Raw genomic sequence first — 18,642 nt, forward strand, 5'->3', positions numbered from 1 at the left:
CCCAGCATCTCTGTGCCTGGCACATAAGAAGCACTCAATCATTTTTTGCTTTTTTTGTTGAAATGAATGACCCCTATCTCTATTTGCATTTGACTTCTTCCCCCTGTGTTTCCTTGCCAACGGGATGCAGCATCATGGGCTGGAAGATCTGTGCTGTCATTTTAACAGAGAAGACAGAATAGAAGGCAAGCGAGATTGGGGAAGATGGAAAAAGAGAAAGAACAGAAATCCACTTTCTTTCTCACATGTCTTTCAGGGGTCCCAAGGGAAGGCTTCAGATAAACAATATTCAACTCTGGAATGGACCTTGGTGACAGGAGGGTCACTAAATTTGAACTCATCAAAGGGCTCCCAGACCAGGGTAGCAGTGGGCTCTGTTACTGGCACAAAGCAGCAGAACCAGATGGGGAAGGAGAGTTTGACAAATGTCTTTTCCTCTTCATATATTTCCCCTCTTTGGTCACTGGCCTTTCATCAACATCTGAAGCACAAGGGCTGCTTTTGAGTGACAGGCTTGATCTTCTGGTCACTAGGCTGAGAAGAAAGGTGAGAAGCCAGCGGATGTGTCTGCTTTTTACCTCAAAGGACATCCCTTTATTTGGGATGAATTCGTCACTCCAAGAACATAAGCAGGGCCCCACCCAAGTAACAAAAAGATAAAAGTTCATTTGCATGTTCCAGAGGCAGAAGTCTTTACTGAGAAAACAACAGGTGACTACATTAGTACAGCCTCTATGGGGCCTATAGGCCCCATGAGTGTACCTTCAGCATCAAATACAGGATTGGCACTACTATTCAACAGAGTACTGAAAGTCCCAGCCAGAGCAATTAGGCAAGAAAAAGAAATAAAAGGCACCTAAATCAGAAAGAAAGAAGTAAATTGTCTCTGTGTGCAGATGACATGATATTATATGTAGAAAACCCCAAAGATTCAGCCAAAAAACTGTTAGAACTAATAAATGAATTCAGGGAAGTTGCAGGACACAAAGTCAACATTTAAAGAAGTTTATTTTTATACACTAACAATGAACTATCTGAAAGAGAAATAAAGAAAACAATCCCATTATCAATAGCATCAAAAATAATAAAATACTTAGGAATAAGTTTAACCAATAAGGTGAAAGATCTCTATACTGAAAACTGTAAGACACTTATGAGAGAAATTGAGAGAGGAGATCAAGATGGTGGAGTAGGAGGATGCTGAGCTCACCTCCCCCTAGGAAAATATCAAAACCACATCTATATGTGGAGAAATTCTCACTGAAAGCAAACTGCAGACTGGTAGAAAGACTCTTCTACAAGCAAGACTATAAAGAAAGACCACACATAGTCAGATGGGAAGGGAGGAGAAGTGACCAGGTTGGGATCCATGCTGCTAGGAGAGGACACAAATGAGAAGGGGGATATCACGGGCTCAGAGATCCTGGCTGGGGAATAAGAGGTTTAAACCACATATTGGGCACCCCAGCACTGGGGTGTAACAGGAAGATGAGTCCCCTTAGCTGGTTTGAAAACTAGTGGGATATACTGGAGAGCTATAAGAAACCAAGACTCTGCTTATGAAGTGTGTACACCCTTGCTTACTTCCAGGAACAAGGTGGAGGAAGCAGACTGAAACTGCCCGGGGCTCTGGCTGGTTTCCTGTGGCCATCCCAGCATGTGACCCAGCCCCTCTAGCTTTGGTGCAGCTCCCAACTAGGGTGAAGGCCACTTAGTGAAATAACACACAGTATTTGTCTTTCTCTGTATGACTTAGCACTTATATGTGGAATCTACAAAATGAAAGAAACAAATGAATATAACAAAACAGAAACAGAGTTATGGATATAGAGAACAAACTAGTGGTTACCAGTGGGGAGAGGCAAGAGAGGGGTAGGGGATAAAAGGTAAAAACTACTATATATAAAATAAATAAACTATGAAGATATACTGTACAGCACAGGGAATGTAGCCAATATTTTATAATAATTTTAAATGGATTCTAATATATAAAATATTGGATCATTATGTTGTACACTTGAAACTAATATTGTAAATCAACTATACTTCAATAAAAAAAGAAAAAGAAGTTGAAGAAGACACAAATAAATGGGAAGATATTCCATGTTCATAGCTTGGAAGAATTAATATAATTAAAATGTTCATACTGCCCAAAGTGATCTGTAGGTTCAATGCAATCCCTACCAAGATTCCAATGGCATTTTTCAGAGAAATAGGAAAAACAATTCTGAAATTCATAGGAACTTCAAAAGAATTTCAATAGCCAAAGCAATCCTGGGACAGAACAAAGCTGGAGGTATCACACTTCATGATTTTGAACTTTATTACAAAGCTATAGTAACCAAAACAGTATGGTATTGTCACAAAAACAGACACATAAACCAATGGAACAGAATTGAGAACCCAGAAATAAAACCACATATATACAGTTAACTAGTATTTAACCAGGGAAGCTAAGACTATTCAATGGGGAAAGAATAGTCTCCTCAATAAATGGTGTTGAGAAAACTAGATAATTCCATGCAAAAGAATGGAACCGGATCCCTATCTTACACCAGTCACAAAAGTTAACTCAAAATGCATTAAAGACATAAATATAAAATCATAAAACTCCATGAAGAAAACATAGGGGAAAAGCTCCTTGACATTGGTCTTGGCAATAATATATTTGAATATGATACCAGAAGCGTAAGCAACAAAAGCAAAAATAAACAAATAGGACTACATCAAACTAAAAATCTTCTACATGGCAAAAGAAACAATCAGCAAAATGAAAAAGCAACCTACAGAATGGGAGGAAATATTTGCAAACCACATGACTGAGAAGGGGTCAATATCCAAAATATATAAACAACTCATACAACTCAATAGCAAAACCAAACATGGAATCCAATTTAAAAATGGGCAAAGGATTTACATAGGCATTGTTCCAAAGAAGACACACAAATGGTCAACACGTACATGAAAATGTACTCAGCCTCAGTAACCATAAAGGAAATGCAAATCAAAGCCACAATGAGATATCAGCCTCACACCTGTTAGAATGGCTATTATAAGAGATAAAAAGTGTCAGCGAGGATATAGAGAAAAAGAATCCCTATATCCTGTTGGTGGGAATGTAAATTTGTATAACCCCTGTGGAGAACAGTATGGGGGTTCCTCAAAACATGAAAATAGAACTACCAAATGATCCAGCAAGTCCATTTCTGAGTATATATCCAAAAGAAATAAAATTACTATCTCTAAGAGATATCTGCACTTCCATGTTTATTGCAGCATTATTCACAATAGTCAAGGTATGAAAACAAAGAAAATACACACACACAGGAATATTATTCAACCACGAGAAAGAAGGAATTCCTGCCGTCTGCAACAACATAGATGAATCTTGAGGGCATTACGCTAAATGAAATAAGTCAACAGAGAAAGACAAATACTGTATGATCTCCCTTATGGGTGGAATCTTGAAAAATCAAACTCATAGAAACAGAGTAGATTTGTGATTGCTAGCAGCTGGGGTGGGGTGGGGGCTAGGGAGACGTTATTCAAAGGATATAAACGTTCAGTAATTTGGTACCTAGTGTGTATCAAGCTGACTAGTACCTGCTCTAAATGTATTGTTCATTTTGTCCTTTTAACAGCTCTTTGAAGTTAGTGATCAGCGTTATTCATATTTTATTTGGAGCTTATAGGGATTAAGAAACTTGCCCAAAGTCACACAGTAAATGAACCATTGTTACCTCACCGCCACAGGTCAAGAAATCCAGGTTGCCAAACATCCTTTCTATTGATACGAGGCATGTGCCACCCAGAGCAGGTCATTTTGCCTTTTTTTTTTTTTTTTTTGCCCTACGTGGGCCTCTCACCGCTGTAGCCTCTCCCATTGCGGAGCAGAGGCTCCGGACGCGCAGGCCCAGCAGCCACGGCTCACGGGCCCAGCCGCTCCGCGGCACGCGGGATCCTCCCGGACCGGGGCATGAACCCGCGCCCCCTGCATCGGCAGGCGGACCCCCAACCACTGCGCCACCAGGGAAGCCCCATTTTGCCTTTTGACGCAGGCATTTTGGCTGAACCCTTTTTGCATGCCACTGCTCAATAATCAAGTGAATCAAAATGGCACCATGAATGGGTGTGCGTGTGCAAATGCTGGAGACTTGTCTCAGCTCACACTGGGGACATGATCACTGAGAACAAGAGATAGGAAGAGCCCATTCCCGGGCAAGGGGCTAATTGATGGTGTGAAAAACACAACTACAAAGATACCAGCAAAATATTATAAACTAGGATTGCCTTCCTGAGAAAATCTACAAGGTATGAATAGTGGGCAGCCAATCCTGTTGACCGTAACAGAAGAAAATGCCATGCCTATAATACCCTGAAGCTCACAGATCCTGGAGGAAGTTCCCTTGCCTGTATAAAATATCACTAGGATAGACTAAAAGAAAAGGCCAGATATCTTTGATGGGGGAGAATTCAGTCTGAAAGAGAGTGACCGTCTTTAAAACTTTCCTCCTGCTGCCTTCAATTCCCCAGGCTTACTCCAGATTCTCACCCCACATGCCCTTTATCCTAGGTGCAACCTTCACAGCACCTGGCAGTCCACTGCCACAGATTTCAGCAGGCCATCCACTATCCACTACACTGTGTAGTGGCAAGAATTCAGACTTGGAGCAGCAGATCTTCAGCTCAAATCAAGACACTGACCCTCACAAGGAAGGAAGCTTAAACAGGTCACTTACCCGCTCTGAATTCCAGTGTCCTCACCTGAGAAAAGAGGAGATTTCTAGGAGAATTAGATAACATCAGAAAGTCAGCCAGCACACATGCTCAATGAATGGTATCAGCTGTTGCCCATAGTGGTGATTGTTGTTTGCTTCTGATTCTGAAGTTTCATAAAAGTGTAACTGCTGAGCTGTCTGAAGGAGATGAAAAGGGCTAATAGAGATGACAAGGCCTCTCCATGCCTTTCCCTCCTTTCATAATTTCTGAGTCCAAAGAATCCAAGGCTCTATGAGCTACGTTAGCACTGTAGAAGCAGGCCCAGAACTGGGCTTGCAGGCACCCACCAGTATAACCGAGACAATGGGCCAAGAATCCATGAGCATGGAGTCTAGAGAAAAGCAACAAAGACACGAATGGAATCATGTACAGCTAACCAACAGCCTGGGGGCCAGTGTGGGAGGCTCAGGCTTTGGTCAGCTCCACCGTGCACCTCCATGTGCTGCCAGCCCACAGCCTCACTGTCAGGCTAAGGCAAAGGCACCCCCATAAAGCGATGTTGCCTTATCGTTGATCAGGATTTTATCCAAATATCTAGGCTTGTCTAGGGCGCTAATCCAGGGAAGAGCCCTGAGGAGCCTCAGGCCCTTTCAGACTACACTCAGCCTGCAGTGTGGATGGGGTGAAGGTGGTAGGAGGGAAAGTTGAAGAGATGCTTGCTGTCCCCCAGATAAAGGTAGGAGAACGTGCTGGATCAAAATTCACAAAATGGGTTGAATTACCAGCCCTCCTTCTTACAGGCCAGCTTAAGTCTCATGAGCCTCAATATTTCTATCTATAAAATGGGATGACTAAGTTGCATCTCTACAATTTCTTGTACATCTGTAATTCTGTGAGTCTTAGGAAAGAAGAATCATGAGATTTAAAAAATGAAAGAATAAACCAGTTCATAAATAGTTACATGGGCCCCACAGGGCTCCCTGTGATGTGTTAGAGTATACATAGTCAAAGAAAGAAATTGCCTCATCTTCAGTTTGTAATTCTGACCTTATATTAAGGGCGCTGATTGAATAGTCTACAATATACAATGATAGAATGAAGCCTGGACTAGGAATCAGAGGACCTGATTCAGAAAGCTGGATCCCATTCCTCCAACTGCATCTTCTGGCAAGTCACCTAACCTCTCTACACATCACCGCCTTTTGCATACTCCTCAGAGTTTTGGTAGTTATAAAACGTAATCATGAAAGTGAATATATTTTGTAATCTGTAGAGCCCTATACAAGTGCAATATTTCACTATTACCATTATATTTTTCTGTTGTTGTGGCTTACTCACCAAAGCACCCTACACTGTTTCTGTTAAACCTGGATTATAAAATGTGCTTGATACCATTCCATTTTAACTGAGCATAACACAGTGGTCAAAGCTTAGTTTATCTCAGCCTTGGATGACTTCCTGAGTCTTGAAGCTGTCTGTATAAATATGGCAGATAGACAAGGCATAATTATGGGGAGAGAGTGGCAACCACTACCCAGGGACTAGGAAGCTGTTGAGATAGCAGAGGAATCAGCAGAACTTCCAATTGATTTGGGCCGTGTTTAGAGGTGCTCTGTGGGCCAAGTCTCCCAGAAGGATCTGCTCTCAGTAAGATTCAAACAAAGGAATCACAGTGGTTTGGTCAATAAAGAATAGGTTATTCGTCCGAAGGCTGAAGAGTCACAAAGCAGCACAATAAAAAACTCAGCCATAACTCCTTCTATCCCCAGCCAAGAAGCCAAGATGAAGCTCAGAAGCTTAACAAGTCTTCTTTAGGGAGTGTTGAGCATCAATAGCCTTATAGTACTGACCTTAGGAAGCTATAGATGTCATCCTGAAGCTGCCCAGGGTCCTTTATTTAATGGTACCCAAGGCAGACCTGGTCTCCCTGACAACAGGGTCCCATTAGCTAATCTTACCCCTCACACTGGGGCTGGATGGGGGGCCTGCCCAGTCAAGCCATCGGGTAGCTCATAACTGTGGTTGTGGTGCAGCCCAGTTCACCCAGGTCAAAAGCATGATCCCAAACCAAAATCAAGTCTATACATACCCTAAACCCACAAGCCAGGCAGTCCGTAGAAGCCAGATTCCTAAGGCCAAAAGGGAAATTCAACAACTAGCCAAATAAAATGCACAAGCCAAATTCAAGAGTCAAGAACATAAATCCAGGAGCAGAGTTGCCAAACCAGTAATGTGTGCAAAGCCAGCTGAGGCCAAGAGCTGGCTGGAAAGTTTAGATCATCATGGGCAGTGAAGCTTTACCAAAAAGAGAAGCCAAGAGGGTGGAAGGAGTCATTCTGAAGCTACCATGCGCTTAGATGCCCTAAGCTTTCTTTCATTCAGTCCCTACAGTCATGAATGAAGGCAATGTCAGAGTAAAGAAACCAGCAAGGAATGTTGCTATATGACCAGCTCCATCTTCTTCTCTTCTTCCATCACCAAAACCTACTGTTTCTAGACTGGAAGGAAATGCATGGAATGTTGCCAGAGAGGATGGATATGATTTTACTTGTCTCTTCTGTCTACTTCTCTAAAATGTTCTCTCATGGATACATATTATTTTTCGTAATGGTTGAAACATATAGGCACTTTAAAAACATAGAAAGGAACACAGATGATTAAAGTCTTTATCTGCTGTTAGACCAGATAGATAATGCTGTAAGGTGCTTTGGGAAGAACTCATGGGCTCAGTTCCAGTGTCCCATGTCTCTTTTCACAAAACAACACAATGACCTCTTCCCCAATGATGGTGATTCAAGCTACCGTGGGGGGCAGCAGGACAGTTATTCTTAAGTGAACCTTTTGGTTCCCATCAAATTATACCCCAAGGGTAGGCTCATCATCAGCTATATATACTCCTTCTCTCTTGGGTCTCTGGAGTATCTCTGATGCTTGAGACTGAGGAAAAAAGGGAAAGAAGAGAATCAAGGATGTGGCATCAGTGCGTGTCCAACCCAGCTAAGCATCCATGGGAGGAACATCTCCACTGAGAGAATGCATCTTTTCCTAAACAACCCAAAGGGTAGCTTGAGCATAAAAGGAGAAGAGCCTGAAAAGCATTCTTTCATTCAGTAACTTCAGTCAACTCAACATATGTGATCAATTCTGCTCTACTGCTTGTTTGGAACACTCAAATTTGTTTCAGTGTAATTGATATAGCTGGGAACAATTTGAGCATAACACAAATTTCACATTTGCTTATGTGTGAGTTTATATGTGAGTAACATGAGGTAAAGCAGAAAACAGTACATTGCTGAACCAAGCATAGGAATACACAAAACACATGCGTGCCTCAAACATCTGCTCACTCCTCAGTTCACCATGTGTACCATGAGCCTCACCCATACACAAGTTTCCATCCTATTTCAGATCACTCCTTCCACCACTTTGCAGTAACTCACAAGCTCCAACTCCTCCAAAGTGTACTTCAGGAAGCAAACCTCAGGTCTTTTTCAAGAAAGTGTCAAATTTGTTGTAGTATTTATATATATCTTTATTATTTAACTGTGTATAAAGCTCTGCCAGCATTTTTATTTGGTTCTCATCTTTCTTTTATGGGTCGCTGATGAAGTTTTTGCATTATATCCCTAGTCCCATTTTCAAAATCCCTGTGTTTTTTCCTGCATGATTTTGCTAGCACCATGATTTCTGGGAATGCATGTGTCATGTTATAGAACTGACCGTACAAGGCTTTGCTAGGCACGATGGAGAAAGCGGGTATAACCGACGCAATGAGTCCATGCAGAACTCCCTCCCCGGAGTTACTTAGGAAATTTATGCTTTTCTCAATCTCAAATCCCAAGGAAAATCAGTTGAGAAATCAGGGAAATGGGAGTAAGTATTTAATTCTCCTGTGAGAATTAAAACTTATCAATTAACTTGAAGACATTACTGGCTCGGAGGAATCCACGGACACATGGAATCAGAAGTCAAGGTTGGCATTTCCAGAAACTAGAAGAGGATCACACAGGAGACAGACGGTCAGCATCGAACCTGTTGATCAGGTTGTACAACAACTACAACGACTTGTTGTTGACCATGTTGTCAACATATGTTGACAATGTTGTCATGTTGACCATGTTGTCAACATATGTATGTGTCCCTGTCTAGTTAACCACATGAAAGTAAATTTTAATACGTTTAATATTTATTAAGCATGAGTTATACTTGCATGAAAATATTCATAAATTTATATTGGCAGTATACTTTATACAAGTCCCATGAGTGGTGTTCAAAGAAATAACAAGTTTTGAAAGAAAAATAAGTTCTTAATTGACAATTCACTCTTTACCTGGCTAGGAGAGACAAATACTGTTATTTGAACACTACATGTGGTGAACATTACATGTTAATTATGTTACTGGTGTTTTCCAGTGTTTGAATATTTACTATGGGCTATAGTTTTTGCAAAATGCTACTAAAATATTTATTTTTTCAACTATCTGTGAGATATTCTTTTTTTGAATTTTTGAATTTTATTTTTACTTATTTATACAGCAGTTTATTAGTCATCCATTTTATACACATCAGTGTATACATGTCAATCCCAATCTCCCAATCCATCACACCACCACGCCCATGTTAGATGTTCTTAATAACAAGTAAATAGTATTAGGAATATTAGGTATATTTTAAGACTAACGTGATTTCAGGCGTACCTGAAAATGCCTAGGGATTATGATTTCTCATTCCAAAATCCTGAAGATTAATATTTGTCTGGAATTTAGAAATACTAAGCCCAGGCACGATCTTTAGCCAAAATAAAGCTTGAGTTCTATGAAGCCTGAATGACATGTTCCTCAGAGATACATTGCCTTGAAATCCGGGGTCCAATGTCCCCAGAACAAAATGCCATAACCTGCAACTATTCTCATGTTTTTCTTGGCCAATTCAGAGGTAACTAGAGTTAGAATTCAGGATTAGTTAAAATATATTGTTTTAAAACATAACATTAAAACATTTATGTGCATGTGTGGTGGCAGGATATAGATGGGAAATCTCTGTGCCTTCTCAATTTTGCTGTGAATCTCAAACTACTCTAAAAAGTAAAGTATATTTTTTAAAAAACTCACACAATCTCAGACTTGAGATTTAACACACACGTACACAATATGCACACACACACACACACACACACACACACACACACACACGAGACCAAAATTATACACACTTCCTTGGTCTTTTAAAAGAGCAGCTTCCCTTGGCCCATAAGCGCCAGTCCTAGTCCAAATGATGGATGGCGGTTCCCATTCCTGACTCACAAACACACGTCTAGCTCTTTGTTTGCACCCCTTAATTTCAGAGGAAGCAGGCTTTCCTCAGCAAGGAGGCTTTCGAGGTTCACAAAGCCTCAGCTGCCATAAATCAAACATTGGTGGCATTAGTGGAGTCAAGGAATGGTGCTGCAGGTAACATTTTCCCGACCTTGCTGAGAGAGAGTCAAGTCTAGAGTTTAATGAAATGAAATCTCTGAATGGTGAACACGAATAAAGCTCCTGGAGCAGGTCTCTCTTGAAGTGACTTTTAACTGACCTGTGAGAAGATTTAAGACCCGTCCCCAAAGTCAGAGGCAGAAGCAGCCTTCATTCCCCACCTGGAGGGATAGCCAAGGGAAAACTGTCTTCTAAGCCCAGAGCTCTGTGCAAAGCTGACTAAAGCTGGGACATCTTGAAGGCATTGAAAGAAAATGAAGCAACAAATGAATAGTAAAGCCAAGAAGAATCAAACTCACTGTCTGGTGGGGAGTATTTTCTGTCTCCTGGGCAGTATTTTCCTTCTACAGGGAAAGTGAAAACCCATTGCTGCCAATGGACTGAGAATGGGGTAGCATGGTCTGTTTTCAGTACTCTGCATTCAAAATTGACTTCTCTCAAACCTGTAGATGGATTAAGTTGCAAGTGGATGGAAAGATGGTGTAGGTAGTTGCACTGTGCAATTACCTGGAGAGATCTTTCAAAATACTCCAATAGATCCAATAAGCCTGTTGAGCTGAATTTGAATTTGATAACGCTTATCAAAGATGTTTGTTTATTTTTGTTTTTTAACCAACAAACAATTTTGGTCCTGGCTTATTAAGGATTAATGAGGTATAAAGGCAGAGGTGGTTTCTATAAAAGGACTTTTATTTTTTCACCCTTTCTTCTGGCTCTCTGGAAAACAGTAGAAGAACCAGGAGAAGGACAAAGAACCTGCCTAAAGTCTTTGACACTGCCATTGGTGAAGAAAGGAGTCCTCATCCTCTTAACACCCTATTCTTCCTCACGTTTACTGCGAAGGTCCTACTGGTTCTTCTGGGCTTATAAAATAAAGATTTGTAAAGTTAAAACAGTCCACCTTGGGAAGATTTGCTCCAAGTTTTTACCCCCTCTTTTGGTTATGCTCCCGATTTATGAACTCTAAACAAATGGTTCCAGGTGTTGAATTCTGTGTGTAGTAGCGGGTCCTATCTGCTTTTAACTTTTGATAAAGGGTCTCTGCCCTAACGGGTCTTAGTGACTTTTACAGAGAAATTTTCTCTGGGCACTCTCTTGACTCTTAATTACACTTAGCTTCTTTGTCATCATATATGCCTATAGAAGAAGTTTATATCAACCCTGAAGAAGTCATCAGCTCTTCTTGGCATTATCCTTAAAAATTTTTTATACCAAAATGTCATGGCCATTCTTGATTTTACTAAAGATTTCCTAAGAGAAAGAGAAGAGGAATATCACACCACTAATTCTATACTCCGCCCCACACAAAAATAAAATCCCAATTGGACAAATTCCTCTCTCCTCCTTTCTTGTGTCTCTCTCTTCCTCTGCTGACTTTGCCTGACTCCTCTCCCCTCTCCTACCTGTACTTTATAAGTCCCTTCCTTCTCCTGGGGATTGGGAACCTGTGTGCCACAAGGACTTGCCTCTACTCCAGAGCACACTTCTGAACACTTCTTTTTGACATTACTCATCTTCCCCCAGAAAGGAATTATCACACTACTGCTTAAAATACAAAAATTTCTTCATGTTACTGTTGATTTATTTTCCCTCCCAACTGGTGATACTTGCTGTAGAAAAAGAAAAAAAGATGAAACCTCAGCCAGCAATTTGAGGCACAGATCTGTGTCTGGAAACTTGTAATTCTCTACTCATGGACCTTACCACAATTTCCCGAATCATAAAATTGTGAACTACTGCAAGAGAAAATACATCTAGACCAAAGGAAAGAATGATACATCTGATGTCTACTGTAATAAAAAATAATATTAAACAATAAAAAGCCCAACAGTGTGATTTATGAAATGGAAGCTTCCACTAGGACTTTGTAACTCCAGAGCCTAGGACTTAACTGTACATTTTGCTTTGGGGTTTAGATTTAGTACACAACAAATGCATATGGCCGCTAAACCTTTTGAAAAGTTTTGGTTTGTTTACTTTTTCTCTTGAACGAAGCCGGTGGGACTGGATATATAGGGTGAAAATTGATTGTTTGACTGGCCAGCATCCATATTTCCTTCCTGCAGCAATATTACTTTAATCTCCCTTGGTGGGATTCACCTCTTCTCCCACTCTCTACCACTGTTGTACGGAAAGGGACTGACAAGGGTAAAGCCTGATTGATCTGAGACAATTTGCATAGCCCAACCCCTTGGCCCCAGGGATTAGTTCAGAGATTAGCACATAATTCACCAGATCCAATGAGACCTTTGCTGGGGCTTCTGGGAAAAAGAATCTCTCTCTTCCTATGGCCTTAGTAGAAAGAGAGTGCTCCAGCCACCCCTATACTACAAGGGGAGCCAGGCTGCGGATGAAAGCAACACCTAGAGGAAGCGGAGTTAACAAATATCTGCTGGCCACACGGTTTGAACCCTGAATCAAGCCACTCCTGAAGCCACCATTCCCCAGATTTTTCAGCTACAGGAACCAAGAAATTCTTTTTTTTTTTTTTTTTTGCTTTAATTACTTTGAGTTTCTCTTGTTTGCAACATAAAAAATCCCAACAAATACAATGTAGGTCTGCAGCACCTAAGAAAAGAATTCATTCAGTATTCATTTTCTCGTTCATTTTTTAAGCATTTACAGAGTGCCTACTAAGTACCAGGCATTGGGAATAGAAAAACTAATATTATCCAGACCCTGGCCCTCAAGGAGCACAAGGTAGAAGTGTGAGCATATACAATACAATACCATATGGGTGACAGTGGAAGAGCTATGGGAAGACAGAGAATGAAGAGACTAATTCAGCCAAAGAGGGTTAATAAGGAAGTTTAGCAGGCAAGGAAGGGACATTCTAGGAGAAGCAAACTGCACATGCAAAGGCCCATTGGCATGAAGCAGCATAGCTTTTCTGGGGAATCACCAAGAATCTCTCATAGCTTGCATATGGGTTATAAAGCAAAGGACAGAGAGATGGGGCTGGAAAGGAGGGTCGGAATCCAATTAGGAAGGGCTTTGTACACCTGGTTATCAGGGGCTGTCATGGTCAGACCTGAATTCTAGAACTATGTCGACAACATCCACAAATGGCAGTGTGAGAGGGCTTCCTTTGTCTCATCCCCCAAAAGCTGTCTGACTTCTAGAGCTCCTCCCTCAAGCCAGAGCTCCCCTCGTAAGTAGGCCTCTCCCTCCTCCCCATGTGCTGCCATGAGGGGCTCTAAGGCTGATGGGGACAATCTCCTATGCTATTGTGCACTTCAGATATTCATCTGTGCTCTGGAAAATGGCTTGCAATTCTCCACGGAGAGTGCAGACAGCAAGGTCAACAATTATGCAAAATGAATGATGGGCTTGGGGCAGTCAGGCCACGCAGCTGCTGCAATGCATTCTCTGAAACCCTCCTGCCAGGTGTCCACATCCCTGCCCAGTGGCCCCAGCCAGGCATCCCTTAGCTAACTAGTATTCCTAGATAGCTAGGGGAGATCCCAAAAAGGCCACAGCTCTAAGCATGGAGAAAAGTCTGCTTGAGGCTTCCTTTGAAGCTCAGTCAATGACCTGCTCTCAGAGGCAAGGGGTGAAACAAAGGGCCAAGAGTCAAAAACACCAGGCAGGGGCCAGCCGACTTCACCGTACAGCCACGTGTGCCCACGGCAGCCTTTTGTTCTGAGAGGACACCACTTCCCATGGCTTTCCCACCAGCCAAGCAGGAAAACATAGTTGAGAACCTACTCTGTGAAACATGCTGGGGGGATGCAGAGATTCTCCCACTCAGCATCTGGGAAATAAACAGGCAATCAGCCACTGCGTGCCACGTGGAGGCTGACAAAACCGAATGTTTTGGTGAGAGAGGAAGGAGATGGCACCTGTGCAAACCTGGCATCCATTTTAATCATCAGTGATTCCACAAGGTCCGTGGCATCCTGACTGATCAGGAAACGGAGGGCCAGAAGTAAACAATACAAGGTAGGAAGAGAAGGGACTGGAACCTGAATCTGCCCAGTTCCCACACTTCACCTCTTCCCACTCTGCCACAGAAAGTAGGGAGGCACAAAGACTCTTCAGAAGGTAAACCTCAGCTCTCTGACCAGGGTTTCTGGAGTTCTGCCAAAGCCTCGGTACAAGAAAGGGTATGTCTTTCTATGTCACTTTTACTGAAAACTGGGGGATGGGGGAAATTTCCTTTCATCAAAAAACATTGTTTTCTACGGCTAGTGATGTAAATTTCAAATGCATTTTTGTGAGAAAAAGAGGGTCGTAAGGATTCTGAGGGCCTTCGCTTACAGCTGCCATAACGGCAATTTTTGAGAGGTGTTCATATAGGGGACTAGAGGGAGAAACATCTGGAAAGGTAGGCAGCCCTTTCTATACAGCTAGGCTCTTTGGGTTCTGGTGATTTTTTTCTTCTTTTTGCCCCTTCAGTCACAGAAGGAGTAATGGCTTCCACTGCCTACAACCCCACCTCCGGGGAACTGCATCATCCCTTGTTGCTTTCCCTAACCCATCCACACTTCTCAAACCATCCCTTCCATGGTTGGCTTCATAGGAGTGTGACCTGTGCAGTGGCATAGGGCCCTGTGCTTAGAAGGGCTCCATACTTAATACTCTTGAAATCCTTAATACTTTTTTTTTTTAACAAGGGTCCCACATTTTCATTTTTCACTGTATGTAGCTGCGCCTGGTCCCTTTACCAAGTTCTTTTTAACTGTGCCATCTGTATCCTGCCAGGAACCTGACCCATATATCTTCCTATGCAGAGAGGATACTCCCACCATAACCGACATCCTCAGAAGGAGGACAAATTACAGAGTCAATTTGCTCCTGAGGCAGGAACTGACAGCAAGCTGAGGCCTGAGCCCAGGACTCAGGATATGGAAGTTCTGAGTCCTGGAACCACCACACAAAGCTCTGTGGCCCTCAGAAGTCACTCACCCTCTCTGAGCCTTGGCTTCCTCATCTGGATAACACTGTCTAACTCAAAGGTAAAAAGCTTGACATGTGTCCATCTTTGGTACTTGACAGAAGTGGTAATAAATATTTGTTACATAAAGATGAGTTTTATTTGTGGGAAAGCATTCTGCATTTAGTCTCAAAATAGACCATGGACTGGGGGGGCGGGATATGGAATAAAGGCAATAATTCATCCATCAGTCCTTCTGGCGCAGTGATTCTGGAAAGCAAGGGCACTCCCTGCTGCAAGTGAGAGTCAGGTAGAAGAGAAGGATGGGATTCCAAAGCACAGGCGCCAGGCCAGAAGGATCATAGGAGGAAGACACAGAAGGATGATGGCCCCAAGAGTAAGAGCCTCCTCTTTCTCCCCCTTCGGTAAGAAACGACTAGCACCACGACCAAATTGCTCGGCTGCACCTGGATCATAACTAAGGAAAAATTAGTTGTTTGTAGTCCAGTTCTGCACTGATCTGGCCCACCCTTCACCATAGCATAGGAGCACCTTGGGCCTCTGTGAATCACCAGGTTTTGTTTCCCAAGCACTTAATAATAGCCCCTTATCGCGCACTTAGTATGTGCTGGCACAGTGCTAGGGGCTTTCACTGTATTGTCTAGATCAGGGGTCTGCAAATAATTTTTTAAAGGGCTGATACTGAATAGTTTAGGATTTGAGGGCCACATGGTCTCTGGCCCAACTACTCAACTCTGACATTTTAGCAAAAAAACAAACAGAGACAATACATAAATGAATGAGCCTATGTTCCGACAAAACCTTATTGACAAAAACAGGTGGCTACTGTAGTTTGCCAAACCCTGGTCTGGAGGAGTGGTTCTCAAACCTGAGCCTATTCACAAATCCCCTGGAGGGTTCCTGAAGCAGAGCACTGAGCCCCACCCTCAGAGATTCTGATCCAGGAGGTCTGGAGTTGGGCAGAGAAATCTGCTTTTCTAACCAGTTCCCAGGCAATGGGATGCTGCTAGTCCGGGGACCACACTTTGAGAATCACTGGTCTAGACAGTATAGCAGATATTTAAGAACACAACTCCAAAGCCAAATAGCCTGTTTGAAACTCTTCCACCTACAACCGGAATAGCTTGGTTTTCTGTATATTTCCAGACCTCATCTGTAGAATTAAGGCACTAAGAGCACCAATTTCACAGGGTTGTCCCGAGTTAAATGAGTTAATGCACATGAAGGGCTTAGAACGGTGCCTGACACGTGGTCACCCTCAAAACTGTTAGCTAATATTACCTCATTTAATTCTCCCAACAACCCTATTAGGTAGATCTGCTGGCCATTTTATAGGTGAGCAGGCTGGGGCATGAGGGGTTGGGAATCAAACCCAGAGCCCCAGAATTGAGAGGTGATGCCTTTATCTTCTGCGCTGTTCTCCTTCCATAGCCCTTGGAGCAAAGCCACTGCCTCATGAGGCTCACAGAAATATAAGCCCTTGGGAGGTAGGACCTTGTTAGCCTGGATCCCTGCTGTATCCCCAAGTCTTCACCTGGAAATCAAGTGGGAAACATGCTCTCTGACTCTGACACTCCCTCCCGTGCTTCCTCAGGCCACACTGGTATCAAAGAGTAAGGGAGCCCTCTGTCTCGATCCAGCCCTGGTCACTCATTTTCTGTTAGAAGCCCCTGACCTGCATGTGGCCACCGTGAGCTAAATTGGGAGATTTTATGACAACATTTGCTGGCAATGGGCTAGATGTTTTACATACATTATCTTATGTAATCGTCAACATAATTCCATATGGTAAATACTATTATTATCCCCATTTAACAAATGCAGAAACTAGGGCTTAGCAGCAGTTGACCTAAGCCATGCAGCTAGTGAGGATGCCAAGCAGAAACAGATCTGAGTGCTTCCAAAGTGTTCGTTCTTCCCACTCACATGACCTCACCTCCTTAAAAGGTATGAAAAGTAAAAGAAGATTGAGGAAAGCGAGCACTATAGGTTAGTGCTTAGAGCAAAGGGTTTGAAATGTCCAAAATGCAGGTTTATCTCTTTGGCAATATTGGTCAATTTCTCTGAAAAATATGAATAAGCATACGTGAATTCATCCCCTTCAGGTGAAGTACTCTTGCCAATTTAAAACAGAAAAAAGCTATGCAATCTTGCTTTAGTTGTGGGTGGCTTTTATGAGAAGAGGGAGGGAGGCTTTTATGAGAAGAAAGGCAGAGCTGAAGTAACGGTGACCCCTTATCCTTAAAAATGAAAAGGAAGAATAATCAAATGTGCGCTGAAAATTGAACAGCAAACAGCTTCTAGATGACATTTGGGCGGTGTGGGTTTTTTTCTGGCTGTGTGATGAGTGCCTGTTCAGCTGGCTTTTCCCAAAGCCCGAGAAAGGTCTCTTAGCTAAAATGTCACAATGCATCTTATTTTCCATTTTCAGCTTGTGTTCCAAGGGGAGACTGACACTTCATCCTGCCCTCGTGCACCACTATGAAAATAACAACAGCAAAGCACAACGAAAGGTAGGAAGGAAGGGGACAGTCTGAAGCTGGCTCAAGCTCTCTGACTTCTGTTTTGCAGAAGGTGCAGGCTTTGGGTGGGGAAGAAGTGGAGGAGACTAGAGGATGGCTGTGACATTACCTCCAAATGAACACTCCTGGGAAATCACGACAAAGACATTTGACCTATTTCACACAGCCATGTGATGCTCTGGAAAGTGATTCTTGGAATTATATTTAGAAATTAGAAAATTTTTATCGACCAGTTTAGTGGTTATTTCTAAATGTCTTTGGTCCAATGAAGAGCCATCATTTGGTGACCTGGAGGTTTGAGCTCTGCCTCCAAGAAAGACATGACCCTCCTCCTTTCTAAAACTAGCCCTTCCATTTGGACTTTCCAGGCCACACATAATCTGACCCCTGCTGACCTCTCCAGGCTTCCTTTTCATTCTGTTTTCTCTGTGCTCTGCTACTGATTTTGTGGTTTCATTATTACAAACAGAGGATCCACTCATGTGGTTCCTTCTTCCTAGAATATCCTTTAAACCCCCACACTCCACCTTCCAGTACCTTCATCTCTTTAACTCCTACTTCTTAACTAAATCCTTATGAATCTGGACCATGTTGTCTAATCTCAGATGTATTTGTGGTCAGAGAAACATAGTCCAGAACCAAAACATATTTTCAAAACTACCCAAGTTCTTCACCTACACAACAAACCCTGATACTGTTATCTTCTTCCAACAAATTACAATTGGCAACCAACTGGTCAACCCATGTGCCAACTTCCCCTCACCAAGCTGCCACTCAAGTGACCTTTCTAAACACAAGTTTCCTCTTCCATCCTTCTCCACTTTGAGTCTTATCACCCATCTACACTAAACAAATTTCAATCCACAAACATGACATCCCTTCCCATATGCCTATACTTTTGTTTTCGTCATTTTCTTGGATTACCGTCTTCCTTTCTTAGCCTGTCTAAAACAAACCCTTATCATCTTTCAGATCAAATACCTCCTTCTTTATAAGTATGTCAACATCAGGCATTTTCTCTTTGTCCTCT

Source organism: Tursiops truncatus, chromosome 6 (genome assembly GCF_011762595.2).
Source record: "Tursiops truncatus isolate mTurTru1 chromosome 6, mTurTru1.mat.Y, whole genome shotgun sequence".
NCBI lineage: Eukaryota > Metazoa > Chordata > Mammalia > Artiodactyla > Delphinidae > Tursiops > Tursiops truncatus.